We start from the raw sequence: 11,809 nt of genomic DNA, 5'->3' as shown, positions 1-11,809 counted from the left end.
CCCTTTCAAATGCCTAAAGAGCTATTTTTGTCAGTCCTTCCTTGCATACCTAAGACAGTGGCTAAGAGATCATCTCAGTTGAGAGATTTAATAGTTTCATCATCCATCTGAACATAACCTTCCTGGTTTGATTACTTTCCCTTTCAAGTAAGCAAATTGAATAATTGAAGTTACAGTTTTCTAAATGTTTTATTCAAATCTCACATCAGTAGCTCCAAAATACACCTTGATATGCAATAATTCCATTTATTTCTGTGTTGTGCGCAGTGCAGGGTTACTCAACAAGACAATCTAACAAAAATCACACAGGGCTTGGAGGTACTTCAGGTATGTAGAGCAGAGAAGAATGGAGACCTGCAACAAGTGGAGTCCAGGATACTCCTGAAAAGAAAAAGGGCTTAATTGCAACATGGAGAAGACTCACTAACCAGATGGAGAAAAGGAGATTTTTGTTGGACAAAGAGAGCTGTGTAAGGGTTGTGAAGCTCATGAAGCATAAAGCTGCTGGAGTACTGTTGAGGGTTTAGATTGCAGGGTGACAATAAAACCCTGGCAGATGTATTGTTAACCTCCTCTCCCTGCCTACTTCCCCCTTTTGCCCCTCCCTCCCCCTTTTCACACTCAGGACAGGCGATCAGGAGGGAAAGAAGGACAGAGAGAAGAGAGTTAGAAAAATTAACAATGTTTTACTAATGCTACTAATAAGAATAGAGAAAATAATACAAAATATACAAAACCAATCTTGAAAGTCTCAGCAACTGCAGAGCCAGCAACCAAAGTCCTGGATTAGACTCTGCAGCCAACCGGAGCTGGATTCAGTCTCTCACTAGGCCTCAGTTTGCAGGGACGACCAGCAAGGTCTTCTCCTAATGTCGGCCATAAGCAGAAGGGAAAAGGGAAAAAAAGGGGCGAGATCCTCGTGATCTCCCACTTTTATATGAAGTATTGACGTGAATGGAATGTTATACACAGTTGGTCAGTTTCTTGGTCACTTGTTTCTCATCGCCCCTCTCGCGAGATGTCCATCCGTGCTTATCAATAAGTTTGCATTCCATTGCTAGGTTTACCAAAACATGTATCTGGTTCTCCAGGAAAATGCAGCTAATATGAAGGCTTTAGCTGACAGGCAAAATCACTAAAAGAGAAACTTGTTTTTAACAAAACCAGGACAAGTACGGAACAAGACTGAAGTGAAGTACCAAGTTGCAGGGACTCAGTAGGCAGGGGGAAGATTTATTGTCAACTATTTTTATTTAGTGTCTTACCCAATAGATCTTTATTCTTTTTTCCTATTGTTTGTTTTTAAAACAATGCTTTAGAAACTGGAAGCATTTGAGCATGCTCACTAGAAGGAAAAGTGAGTGTTCGGAATTGCCATCAGTCATGATTTTCGGAGAATCAAATGGAATAAATTATATCCTATTATTTGTATGCACTTCTTTTAATAACTAAACCTTACTATACAATGTATCTCTGGTCCACTAATAGCTGGGAGTACAGTCAGATGTTCACTCTCTTTTATTTTGGGTTTTGGTAGGGGTTTTTTGACAGCAAACGAATATATAACTTAAAGACTCATATTTTAATGCAAGAGGAAACTATTAAAATCATCTCCCAAAGTTCTATCTGCTCTGGGGGTATAAGAATTGCCTGGTCAAGTGCACCCTGATACCCAAGATCTGACAGCATAGCACAAATTTATCATTGGAAATCAGTGTAGCAACTTAGGTACCACTTCTTAAGACTAATTTTTATGAGTATCTCTAAATATAATATAAGAAAAAAATATACAGTAAAACTCATTTTTACTTTCCATTTTTCAAGAGACAACTTAATAGGACTTTTCTATGGGTTTACCACATACTGACCTGGAATGGCAGCCATTCTCTTTACCATGATGAAAACTGTCCACCACATTTGGAATCTTCCGTGAAAATACAACTTAACATGGTGACATGAAGAATTTTAAATTTAGTTTTCCATTCACAAAGTTCAGAGATTCAGCCACAACTACTGAAATCCCCCTTTTGTCTGTTGTAATTTTTCAGATTGGTGGAATTACAGTAATTTGAGATTTGAATGGTGTTGCAGTGGTATAGACCATAAAACCAAATAAAACTGGACATTCAAACAGTTTAAGAGATTTAAATGTTCTGTCTCCTATACCTAATGTAGTTATACTCCCTCAATTAAATTCATCGCTGACAAAGAAGTCTTATGTCCTTGTGTAATGAAAAAAAGGTAGATAACTTTAAATACCTACATTACTAAAACCAAGAACAAACTTAAGTAAAAAAAATATTCTATCTCTAGGTTACTTTACTAGCTATCATAAGCAATCAAATGATAGAATTCAGAGGCATAGCCTTCTGATTTACATACGAATACTGAGACACTGTTCAGGCATTTTTATTGGAGTTGATGTGTTTGGAAAACTGCAGACAGTTTTGCAAAAGGGAACTGAAAAGTGAGGCTTACATGGTCCAACTACGCGTATAAATTTTTGAGAGGTCTAATCTAAAGCTCATGGGGCAAATCCAATTTACTCCCTCACTTAGGGTAAATATACATAATAGAATTCCCAAACTAAATCAAATGGAAGATGGCCCACAGTCTAGCTTTGCCTGACAAATACTTTTTTAAGGCGGATCAAGCCATCACAATTGATATTTTAACTAAGTCTTTATTAAAAAAAAAAGATAATTTTTCCAAAAGCATGCTTTTCAATGGATGAGTTTGAAATAGCTTACAAAAAGACAGCTGAATTGATCTTAACTTGCAAAAAGCACCTTCTACTTGATCTTCTCAGAAGTCACTGTTTTGGAAAATAATTTTGTGCACCACAGTGGTGTCATTTGAGAACACAAAGAAGAAGCAAGTTTACAAGAGGTATATTGGCTGGCTCTGAAGTTGATAAAAGAAACATTTTATTCAGTGTGACAGTGGCTAGGGAATGAGTTACCATCCCTGCCTTCAGAAACAGAAAACTGAAAGAAAAATGCTCTATGTTTTACTACAATAATGATAGTGAGATAAACTTTTCCATCCTTCTGCTACCATTAATCTTTGTATTTTATTTCTGTGATGTTCCTTTCTTTTGGCCATGGCCCTTCAGCTGAACATTATATTGTATTTCTGTCATCTCCCACACATGCAAAACTCCTCCACAGAGGCACAGACATAGAAAAGAAATATAAAACATGTGTGTCAGGAACCTCACCACTTTTCCTGCTTTTTTTTTGTGCACGTGTGATAACATAGTACGGTTTTATTATTCTGGCACTTGCGGCAAATGACAAATTTGTATCCTTCAAGAAAAATACTGATAATTTTTAAGAACACTATATAGACCTTTATTCCTTTAAATACTATCATGCTGTGTGGATGTAAAGAGTTAATTCACATGATAAGCAGACAGCTTATGCAGCTTAGAAGTTAACAATTCCACCTATTCATTGGCATTGCTCAAGTGTGCATTTCTCCAGTGGAGCTGAGTCAATGGCATAGATTGTGTGAGCCCTCCTAATTGATTTCTGTGCTGAATCAATATAAAACACTTCTATTCAACAAGAAAGCTCAGACAGGCCATAAAGAAATGCTAAACAGAGGTAAGAAAATATATTTCTAAACTTTAGTTCAAGGTAAGAAAATACATTTCTAAACCTTAGTTTAAGGCTTTTCCTTTTGCTGTGGATTATATTAAGACTGGCCATTGTAAGTACCTAATGGAAATACTGTAACAGCAAAAGAAGCATCTTCAGGGCTGACATGCATACCTAAACCAGCTTCAGCTCCCTACACCTCCCAAGAGCAGGTCTCAATGCCTGACTCTTTGACAAAGAAAAACCTAAGGATCACTGACATTCTGACCCCATGCTCTGGGAGAAAGCTGATGGATGTGGCCAGAGGAGAGCCACAGCATGCTCCAGCAAAGATCCCTGCTCCAGGCCACAGGGCCTGATGGAGCAGGCATCTCCTGCATGGTTCAGATCAAGGTTCAGAGTGCTGAGAGAAACAGCTCTCTTCTTTCATAATCTGGGCTAGGACACAGCCCAGTCTCTGAGATCATGAGCCCTTCTGAGGATAGAGTCAGTTTCCCTCATATTTATTCCTTCTGAGTTCTTTAATCAGAAACTTCCAGTGACAAGAGGGGAAAACCCTATCCCAGTCTTGCTCCTAAGCAGGACTTTGAGCTAAACTTACTTAGGACAACCAAGACCCACTTCTTGAATGAGGAGTCCAGCCACAGCTTTGCTCCATGACAGGACTGCTCCCTCTTCCTATGACCCCATGTTGAGGTGGATTTGTCACTGCGTTCAGTGCAGCTTGTATTAAGAACAAAGCATGTTTAATAGATATGGCACTCAGGTGGAATTAGGTCATTCCCTGTCCTTCTTGGTAAGAAGAGATGAAATACAGCTAAAAGCCAGCCTATGCTCTCTACTGAATCTAGACACTTAGCAAATGTTTGGGTTCCAAAGCATGCAAGTCCTCAGTGGAACAGTTATACAAGTTATAAGGCCCAATGGCTGATGGGGGTTAGGGAGGGAAATAAAAGGAAGCAAGAGATTTAACTGTAGCAGAGCTGCCTCTTCCATACCTGTCTGCTCTAGATCTTTGGAAAAAAAAAAAAAAAATTGCCATTGGGGATGATTCACAAAAAACAGGTGAAAAGATTTTAACATTTCAATTCAACCTCAAACCATCACATATAAGGACCAGATTTTACAACCAGACATTCCTGTCTTATGAAAACTGGTAGGAAAGGTTACATATTTTCTAGAAAATAAGTAGAAAATATAAAATTGAACACAAGAAATTCAGCTAACATGGCCTATTATTTAATATTTACTTGGTTCCAGAACCTCCTTGAAAATGTCAAAACAAATTTTTCTCAAAAAGGTTTTTACCTCTAAGTGAAGACGTGTAATTCTTCTTCTTTTCAGTTCAACTAATAGTAGTCTTCAGCCCTTCTATAGTAAAAATCATAATTTCAGGAATACAAAAGTAAATTAATCATGACATCTGAATAGGGGTTAACCACATCAGTTCCCATAAATAGTAAAAGAAATTGTATTACTGCATCTCCTTGCCTCAGAATGAATATTTAACACTGAAGTCAATGCTCTCAATTTGCTTATATTGTGTGAAAATGTGAAAAGAAAATGAAGTTGCTGTATTATTAATGTTGTAAGACTAAATTATCTATTATATATACACAGTAACAGTTCCGTGATTTATTTAAATTCATATTGTAGGTTATGCCCATATTAACATCAAAACATTTTCCTCATACAGGGATGAAATGCATCACAATATCTCCTCAGGAGATGCTGCAATGCATCAGTGTCAGACTGTGTCAGCGTCCTCCATTATTGATGATTTTTGCACCAGTATTTTGGTCCATTCAGAAGCATCAGAGTGATTTTCAAGTGTGCACAGGTGAGCAAATAATTTCCTCAGGTATTTTAAATGAGACATAAGAAAACAGAAAAGAATACTTCTGGAGTAGGACATTTTCTTTTTTCTTTCTTCTTTCTTTTTTCTTTTATTTCTTTTCTTCTTCTTTCTTCTTCTTTCATTTTTACCCTGGTAATAGATTAAAATATTAAAAAATTAAAAAGCACCATTTGTACATCACATATGTATGAAAGGTAACTGAACTATCATATTTCCCAGCATTTGCTGTTTGTCACACTGTACTTTTAGACTTCTCATATAAACCTAGCATAATAATTTTGACTGACATAAAAATCATTGTATATGCCATGCAGCATCTATTGTTAATGGGTCAGCTGAAACAGATCCTAGCTAATGTGTAAAGCTAAACTATCTAACCAGAGCATCTCTCCACAGTGACCTGAGCTAGTTCTGAACAGTTTTACAGGCCATTATTAATCCCCAATTGAACCAGTCCTTACACGGATATTTTTTTTCTAAGCATGTTCTAACTGAAATATGAAAATATCTTTAAGTCTGTCTCTGGTGGGAATTTTTCACAATAAATAAAAAACTTTGCAAGAATTATTCTGTAATATTAGCTAAATGGCTAAGATACACAAAGTAAAATGTCTTGTAAGTTTTGTGCCAATTTGAATGATTTGGTTTTAGTTAGAAGCAGAATTAAATACTCTAATTCTGTTAAAAGTAAATATCCCTGAACTAGGAGGTCAAATGGAACTGCTAGACAACATCTGAGCCTGATAAAGCTCTGCAGATTTGATGGAGAAACAAATAACAGCATAACTTGATTCAAACATTCATGACATAAGACACTGGTTTACCTCATTAATGACTACAGAACTTGGCCTTGAAGCAAACAGAGTCCATGGCGGTGTGAGGCGGGGGGACGGGCACACATCCTTACCCAAAGCTGTCACTTCTGGCAGCAGTCACTGATGCGTAAAATTCTGTCTGCTAATTCATGTGTGACTGTCACTGAACATAGGTGCAGGTATATATCTAAGTACAATGTTATTTTCTATTTTTTCCTGCTCCAAAGTCTTAATTCTCACTGGGCGGGGGAAGGGGAAAAATCACAGACAAGTTCTGGCATTACTATTAGTCTGGAGTGTGTACTTTTTAAAAATAGTACAGTAAGACAATCAAGCATCTCACAACTTGATCCTATCTTCTGCTTCACTTGAAAACTGGATGATACATTGAATTGCTAGAGAAATAAAGGAGTTACTATAGCAATATCTGAGGTTTTTCTTTCCATAAGTGATAAAATGCCCAGATTGAATGATTCTTTAGGCAGTGTTAATAAAAGACTTAGTTCTCCACAACATTCTTTAATGCAGTACTGTTTCTCTCCCTCTTCTAAGAATCAGGAAACCAAACTGTCTTTATGTTTAATAGTCATTATATATCCACTTCAATGCATTCACAGCAGAACAAAAAGAAAAAGCGGGGGGAGAAGTCTTTAAAAAAATATTCACTCAAGTGTGAAAAATATTGCCTTTGCTAGATAATGCCAGTAACGTTCTCATTCTCATTTTCTTTCTCTGAAAACACAGATGAAAATATTTGCTTTGTGACTGTCACCCTTTCTTGTTGTTTCAGATAGTAACAATAATTTTTTTTAGCTTGACCTAAATGGAGAAAAATCTGATATTATAGAACACTGTTGAAGCACTGCAATCTCCCACAGCTGTATTTCTTCCTTCTTACTACATTTCAGAGCATCCCTGTCTCCAGCATTTCCAGCAGCATTGCTAGTTGACTTCTTTCAGAGGGCACATGATTCCTCACCTTATCCCTTGTACCTGGAATGCTCTTTGCCTTGCATGACAGTTGTTGCTTCACATTCAGGCATCATCTGAGACCCAACCTCTTCCTTACTGGTAGTGATGTCTTAATAACCAAAAAAGACTCAACAACGCCATACTGCTCATCAGTTTTTTCCCCACTTTATCATTTCCCTTCTGCAAAAGGAGGTCCCAAACACTTGTAAAGTCTCTGGTCTCAGCATAACTGATGGGCATATAGATGTTAGTCAAAAGAATTAGAGGACATGGGCCCAGTTTTTGCCTTGTCATAGGTCTCTTGTGAAGTTTTTGTTTATCACTTACAGACCTTTCTGCTCTGCTCCAAAACAGCTAATTCATTTCTAGCTGAGCTCAGGCTGTCCAAAGGTGATATTCAACATTCATAAACCTGGCTGAAGATCTGCGTTTATAACCAAAACAGATGCTTTTCCTATGATTTTGAATGTTTCGCCTACATTTTGCAGTTAAAATTAGGGTTTCTTATAGTTCTGTAGATTTTTCTGGATTTTTAAACTCATCATAATATTACTGGCAATAAGAAAATTCTCATTATTAGTCTGTGTGTCGATTTGGCCTTTATGATTTTGGAATACTACTCCAGATACAAATTCTACTCCTCAGCAGATGATCTCTTTTTAAAATTCATTTATATTATACAATTGCTGATCAAAGAAAGATCAGGATATCATGCTTTGAATCTCAAAAGTATCATCCCGTAATGGCTTAATTGTCTATCTACATCTTTCACTACCTTAGGCCTCATTTGATTTATAATCTATAAACAGCTCAAATGTCAGAGTTTTATTACATGCTTGTATACATTCCACAAAAATGGAGTCCAAATAATATTTATTGAACTTGGGTGAAATACACACTCAGAACAGGTTTAACATGTAAAACATCATCCTCCCCTTCTCTCTTTGATGCATCACTCCCACAAATTACTAAATTCCAAACATAAGATGGACCCTTGGGAACCAACCATCTTTTGTAAGCCAGAAGTGTCACCATGTCAGATCAGAGTCCCAGCTCTCAGGCTGGTGCTCAGGTCTGAAAGCTAAATGCATAAATGAGATACTTTCTAGGGTGGAAAGAAATTGTTAAATGTTGAGGCACTATGGAAATCATCTGCAGATGTAATTTTAGGATTTTCTGGGGTGTTTATTTTTTAAAACTTGTGACAAAATGCAAGGTGTCCATAACTCCTTATGGAATGCTGATGAAACAGCATTGAGTTTGCATGGTTCATCCACACCTATATTTTTTTTCCTCCACCTTGATTAACAAATGGAATCAAAAAGTTACCTAAAACAGATTTTTGCACACTGAAAGAGTAAAAGGCACAAGTACAATGAAGCAACCTAGTTTATATGAGATCTCTTTACTATTATTTTTTTTCATTTTGAATTTGTTTCCATACTGCACAGACCTCTGCACTCATTCTAACTTAAAAAACAAAGATTAAGAACAGGTTACCAACACACAAGTAATCCTCATACAATAAAGCCTGTCATGAATCTTTGTGATCTTACTATGATTTCCCAGAATGGAGGCTCTACCTGCATTACTCAATAAAACCTCATTAATAATAGGAATACCACAGTAACAAATAGAAAAAGAAAAATTTAAAAATCACAATTCAAACCTACTCAAATGCTCAACCATGGTTTCTAGGCTTTTTTCCTCTGTAGAAAGTCAGTTCATATATAACCTTTCTCAAAAGGTCCTCTTCTAGTGTGAATCTACTTTCACTGCACATGCACAGAACCTATGTTTCTCTTGATAAGTGATTAATGGAGCTCTGCAAAATCATGTACTGAACTTCAGAATTTGGCGTTGACAAGGGCTCCCTCTTGTGATAATTTATTGAATTCAGATTCATTCTGAGGTATTAGACTGGACAGTCAGTTTATGAGTACAAATGCTTCACTGAGGAGTTAGGGAATGTCAAGAGGATTGTGCCCTGGAAGCTGGGGATGTGTATGCTTGTCCTAACTATTAAAAAGCATTGGACCTAGAAGACAGGAAGGGAAATACATGCAATGACATGACTGTTCATATAAACATGGATTTTTACAAAATTTATGAGAATGCTCCTAACCCTCTGCAATGCTTGGAAAGTCTGGAGGTTATGAAGTAAAATAGCCTGCTATCAATAGCATAAGTTTTCTTATAAACACATAAAATTGAATTTATGAAGGTTTATAAATGACATCATCTTTGGAAATTTTCCAGTGTGCTTATGTATGGATAGAGCTCTACAACGACTGCTTCTATTTCTGTTCAGTTCTCCTTCAAATATCATTCCACCAAATTTTCAATATATACACCCTTTGATTAAATCCAATTTGCCTCTTTCCCTTTCAAAAATAATTATGCCATTGTCTGATTTCAGTCAAAAACTAAAACTAAAAAAATGAAAAAAAACAACCAAACAAGAAAAAAAAAACACAAAAAAAACCCCACACCATATCTGTCTAAGTTAACTTAATTCCTGCATAAAGATCAGGGAAAACAAATTCAGCAAGGTCTGCAGGCATTAGGAAATCTGAGACTCCTGAATAAACATTTTTCTAGTATTCTTTACTTTCTCTGCCCAAAGGTCAAACCCAAGGAACAAAACTAGATCTCAGTAAATAGCTGCAAAACCAAATTTCATCCACTGCCTGAAACGTAAACTAATTGAAAATGGAAATTACATACTGCAGGCAAAAGGTTACTTGAACACACGCTACTGTTCGGCTGATTATAGCATATCAATACTGTGGTAATACAAAGTTTTATTACCACTTTCAATGTTGGTTTGGTCATTTGCAATTGTAGGTACTGCATATGATATAGACTATAAACTGCTATTGTAAATGCCAAACTGAAAGGTGCATACAGACAGCTCAGAGTAACTTGAATTCAGTAGCCATTGTTAATGAGTTTTGCATACCATAATATATTCCCAAAATGTCATCTAAACCCAGTCGTTGGCTGCATGAAATCTCGATGCTCTTACATTGTGTCATTATCCATGTGCTTCCCGCAAAAGGGTTAACACTGGGACAATGCTGTCTCCAGGAAAATAAACAAACATACAAACAAACAAACAGTTTTCATCAGTTCCAGACAGTTATTTCTCATAATAGAAATCTGATGGTGTTTATTCATCCAACCTACAGGCTTTTATGCATCCTACTATCATTTCGACTTTTAGCTTATTCAGTACCATTTTCTATAGTAATAGTCCAAAAATGCTGACTGCACAGAGGATTATCTATAAATTGGAACAAATGGATACAGATTTTTCTAAAAAATATCTTGTAAGTGTACTTGACTGTAGTCATTTTTACATCAAAACATCACTGGCTATGTATTTTTCTATAAGGTATGCAGAATTTTCACAGTGGGATACAAAAGCAAGCAGTCATCTCCGAATAATTTGCCATCTGAGATTCAGCAACAGAGTAAAAGCTGGAGCCAATCTGGAGCCCAGCTATTTCAGTCAAATGTCTTACGGCTGCAAAGTTTTGGTCCAGGAAATTCTCAGACAAGAATTTTGGTCACAACAGACCACATGCAAAGAAAGAAAAGGAAACAGCAAAATACCAAAATAATTGGGTGCTGTTTCTCTTTTGACTTCACCAATTTCAATATGTATGCTAATCTCAGTAGGCTTAGTGGAGAGCAAGGAAGCCCAAATTGATAGGCTGTCCCAAACTGCTGAAAGACAAATACTGCATGTTTGTATTAAAATACCATAGACTGATTTTTGAGTATGTAGGAAGGAACATTTTAAGCATTCAGTTCAGGGAAATGGCAGTTTCTTCATTTTGAGATACCAAAATACATCTAAAAACACAAGACTGAGTTACACCAGAAATTACAGATTTCTCTGGCATTCTGAGAAAATTATAAAGCATATATTTATGTCAACTATGACCTTACCTACTACTCCTAGGATAATAGCAGTAAATGAAGGACAGAAGATAATCTTGCATGCAAAATCATATCTTTGTATATTTAATTTGTAATGTACTTTTAAGCACCCAGAGAAACACAAGAACCATAATTCCCCCTTCATATTCATTTACTAACAAATTATCACCATTAAAATATTCAAAAGAGTGACATCTACAGAGTTCAGATGATACTAGGTATAAAATAATTTTCCATAATATCCCCTTTAAGCTTTCACAAAACTGGAGTTAGCTTTAAAAAAATATTTCAGTGTTGACAGATATAACAACATTTTATAAAAAGAGGGATTCAACTGAAGTAGTATATGGAGCACTGCAAGATCAAATCAGCAAGCATATCCTAGTATTTCCTACCCAAGTCCAAAATATTCCCAGAAATTCTCGTTAGATACATTAGTATAATTTAAGTCACACAAAAATGGAGTTTTATTCACTCTTGACTTCACCGGACTGAAAACTCACAGAATCACAGAATGTTAGGGATTGGAAGGACCTTGAAAGATCATCTAGTCCAATCCCCCTGCCGGAGCAGGAACACCTAGATGAGGTTACACAGGAAGGCATCCAGGCAGG

General features: G+C 36.4%; 1 long non-coding RNA gene across 1 annotated transcript in view; it reads right to left on the bottom strand.

Annotated features, from left to right (window-relative positions):
* Positions 1–666: 666 nt before the first annotated feature.
* The window catches only part of LOC110358794 (uncharacterized), a 23,877-nt gene continuing 12,734 nt past the window's right edge, over positions 667–11,809 (bottom strand). The window contains exon 3 of the long non-coding RNA XR_010472283.1: positions 667–5,589. This is a non-coding gene — a long non-coding RNA (uncharacterized LOC110358794). The remainder of the gene's footprint in view (positions 5,590–11,809) is intronic.

The sequence above is a fragment of the Columba livia genome, chromosome 4, assembly GCF_036013475.1.
Source record: "Columba livia isolate bColLiv1 breed racing homer chromosome 4, bColLiv1.pat.W.v2, whole genome shotgun sequence".
NCBI lineage: Eukaryota > Metazoa > Chordata > Aves > Columbiformes > Columbidae > Columba > Columba livia.
This window is presented reverse-complemented; position numbering and strand designations above follow the sequence as displayed.